Source organism: Lagenorhynchus albirostris, unplaced genomic scaffold (genome assembly GCF_949774975.1).
Source record: "Lagenorhynchus albirostris unplaced genomic scaffold, mLagAlb1.1 scaffold_141, whole genome shotgun sequence".
NCBI lineage: Eukaryota > Metazoa > Chordata > Mammalia > Artiodactyla > Delphinidae > Lagenorhynchus > Lagenorhynchus albirostris.
Window position 1 is genome coordinate 509,755 of NW_026783385.1, and position 3,898 is coordinate 513,652.

Sequence of the window (3,898 nt, forward strand, 5' to 3'; positions counted from 1 at the left end):
TGGCAATGCCTTTCTAGGAACTCCTCCCACGGCACCCCAGGTTCAGCTCCGGCCGAACGAAAGGTGACCTCAGGCCTCAAGGTAAGTTCCAGTGTTTCACGTCGGGGGAGTTGGGTGTGCAGCGGTTTCCATGAGGCCATACTCCACCACGGAGTGCCTTAACTCTGCGACGCTCCTGGGGGCACGCAGGATAGGAGCTCGTTCGCCAATTTCGCAGGATGACTTCTCTCCGTGCCGGAACGGCGGCTCCTGGCTCCTGAGGAACCTTAGCCTAAACAGGCCCCTGGAGAAAGCTCTTCACGTTCATAGCAAGGGCAACGTACTGCTCTCTGGCTTGCCTGGGTTGAGTGCCCCAGTCGTCAGAGAGACTGGCGAAAGCAGCGCTGGGCGGACTCCCTTTGCCAGTCAGTCGAACGGCCTCCTTGACTGAAAGAGAACTGCGGAGCCAAAAGACACCGCGCTGATGACTGGCTCCAGGAAGAGACTCGGGACAGCACTCTCACTGAAGCGAAAGCTAGGCTGTGGGCCCAGCCTGAGGACCAGCACGTTTTCCACACTTAACACAGCTAAGGCATGAGCCAGACGACAGCCTTGGTCACTGAGGCCTACCTAAGGTACTGCCATACTTACCCACTAGATCCCACGCAGAGGTCCCTGTGCCCAAAAGGGCCTCCACGGAAGGGCCCTGTCCCTCCCGTTGTGTTTCCTTGAGGTAATCGGAAACCACTGAGGATACCGGTAGGAGCTCAGGTATGAAGCTGGGCGACCCTGGCCAAACCTGATTCCCCTCCGTGGTAGACGAGACAGTGGCGGGTCCGAAGCTGCCTGAAGCACACTCCTCGCGCGCACCTTCGCTTTGCTGCCGGAAGGCCTCACATAAGGAGTCTGAGTTTACTCGTGACAGAAGAAGTCTGAGTTGACTCGTGTGAGGCCTGCTGCTCTCAGTTCCTTGCTGGGAGCTCCAGCAGGAGCGCTCTGGAGCTCGCCGGCAGAAGAATTGTGAGTCCCCCCGCCCCACCCCGGCCTCAAGCGAAAGTCCAGATTTCCCCCGTTAGTAACACCTCGGAGTGCCAGAGGGAGCGGAGGGGCATGCGTTCACGGAATGCTTTCAACCGTGCAAGGTATTTCACGAGACACTGTGCACTCACGTTCGTTGTAACAACTGTCAAAGGGCACTCACTCTATGCCTTCCAACTCCTCGGCTGTGTTTGAGCCCCAGGAAGTAAATGCGTTCGTTCGACGAAGCTCCGTGAAGGTGCAACGGTGACGGCGAAGCGCTGCCCTGTTCGCTCGAAAGCTCTCGTTCGTGCGGCCTTCACACGGCCTCAAGGTACGCAGTTCTAAACAGCCTTACATTCCATGCTGGTGTGCCAAGCCCCCCCACCCACCCGCAGGGAGGAACTTGGGCTCTTCTGAGAAACACCAGTGTGCGCCACAAGTGAAACCAGGGCGTCTCCCCCAGGACGTCGCCGAACGGCGGTCGGATGCCAGAGGTGTACTTCCAGCCGGAAAAAGAGGGAAAAGGACAGCTTCCCCAGGGACAATTCCGGACCCTTGGGACCATCCAGAATCACCAAGGCCTCAACTTTGCACGGCCTGGGGAACGCTCTTCCGCCTGCCCAGCAATCCCCACGTCAAAACCTGTCTCAGCAGAGGCAGGCACTCTCTCCCTTGTACCAGATAGCTCGGCAGAGCCTTCCGAGAAACATGTTGCGTCATTCAGCTTGAACGTGGGACGCGGAGGGGAGAGTTCGCTCTCTCCCCGTTTGGAGGCGCCTTGCGCTTGGCTTCAAAGCTGCCTTGAACAGCACTAGCGGCCCGACGTCTCTGCACGGCAGGACTGTCGTTGTGGGCCGAGGCTGCGTGTTCTCCCAAAGCGAAAACCGTGCTGGCAATGCCTTTCTAGGAACTCCTCCCACGGCACCCCAGGTTCAGCTCCGGCCGAACGAAAGGTGACCTCAGGCCTCAAGGTAAGTTCCAGTGTTTCACGTCGGGGGAGTTGGGTGTGCAGCGGTTTCCATGAGGCCATACTCCACCACGGAGTGCCTTAACTCTGCGACGCTCCTGGGGGCACACAGGATAGGAGCTCGTTCGCCAATTTCGCAGGATGACTTCTCTCCGTGCCGGAACGGCGGCTCCTGGCTTCTGAGGAACCTTAGCCTAAACAGGCCCCTGGAGAAAGCTCTTCACGTTCATAGCAAGGGCAACGTACTGCTCTCTGGCTTGCCTGGGTTGAGTGCCCCAGTCGTCAAAGAGCCTCGCGAAGGCAGTGCTGCGCAGACTCCCTTTGCCAGTCGCACGGCCTCCTTGACTGAAAGAGAACTGCAGTGCCAAAAGGCACCGTGCTGACGACTGGCTCCAGGAGGAGACTCGGGACAGCACTCTCACAGAAGCGAAAGCTAGGCTGTGGGCCCAGCCTGAGGACCAGCACGTTTTCCACACTTAACACAGCTAAGGCATGAGCCAGACGACAGCCTTGGTCACTGAGGCCTATCTAAGGTACTGCCATACTTACCCACTAGATCCCACGCAGAGGTCCCTGTGCCCAAAAGGGCCCTCACGGAAGGGTCCTGTCCTTCCCGTGTGTTTCCTTGAGGTAATCAGAAACCACTGAGGATACCGGTAGGAGCTCAGGTATGAAGCTGGGCGACCCTGGCCAAACCTGATTCCCCTCCGTGGTAGACGAGACAGTGGCGGGTCCGAAGCTGCCTGAAGCACACTCCTCGCGCGCACCTTCGCTTTGCTGCCGGAAGGCCTCACATAAGAAGTCTGAGTTTACTCGTGACAGAAGAAGTCTGAGTTGACTCGTGTGAGGCCTGCTGCTCTCAGTTCCTTGCTGGGAGCTCCAGCAGGAGCGCTCTGGAGCTCGCCGGCAGAAGAATTGTGAGTCCCCCCGCCCCACCCCGGCCTCAAGCGAAAGTCCAGATTTCCCCCGTTAGTAACACCTCGGAGTGCCAGAGGGAGCGGAGGGGCATGCGTTCACGGAATGCTTTCAACCGTGCAAGGTATTTCACGAGACACTGTGCACTCACGTTCGTTGTAACAACTGTCAAAGGGCACTCACTCTATGCCTTCCAACTCCTCGGCTGTGTTTGAGCCCCAGGAAGTAAATGCGTTCGTTCGACGAAGCTCCGTGAAGGTGCAACGGTGACGGCGAAGCGCTGCCCTGTTCGCTCGAAAGCTCTCGTTCGTGCGGCCTTCACACGGCCTCAAGGTACGCAGTTCTAAACAGCCTTACATTCCATGCTGGTGTGCCAAGCCCCCCCACCCACCCGCAGGGAGGAACTTGGGCTCTTCTGAGAAACACCAGTGTGCGCCACAAGTGAAACCAGGGCGTCTCCCCCAGGACGTCGCCGAACGGCGGTCGGATGCCAGAGGTGTACTTCCAGCCGGAAAAAGAGGGAAAAGGACAGCTTCCCCAGGGACAATTCCGGACCCTTGGGACCATCCAGAATCACCAAGGCCTCAACTTTGCACGGCCTGGGGAACGCTCTTCCGCCTGCCCAGCAATCCCCACGTCAAAACCTGTCTCAGCAGAGGCAGGCACTCTCTCCCTTGTACTAGATAGCTCGGCAGAGCCTTCCGAGAAACATGCTGCGTCATTCAGCTTGAACGTGGGACGCGGAGGGGAGAGTTCGCTCTCTCCCCGTTTGGAGGCGCCTTGCGCTTGGCTTCAAAGCTGCCTTGAACAGCACTAGCGGCCCGACGTCTCTGCACGGCAGGACTGTCGTTGTGGGCCGAGGCTGCGTGTTCTCCCAAAGCGAAAACCGTGCTGGCAATGCCTTTCTAGGAACTCCTCCCACGGCACCCCAGGTTCAGCTCCGGCCGAACGAAAGGTGACCTCAGGCCTCAAGGTAAGTTCCAGTGTTTCACGTCGGGGGAGTTGGGTGTGCAGCGG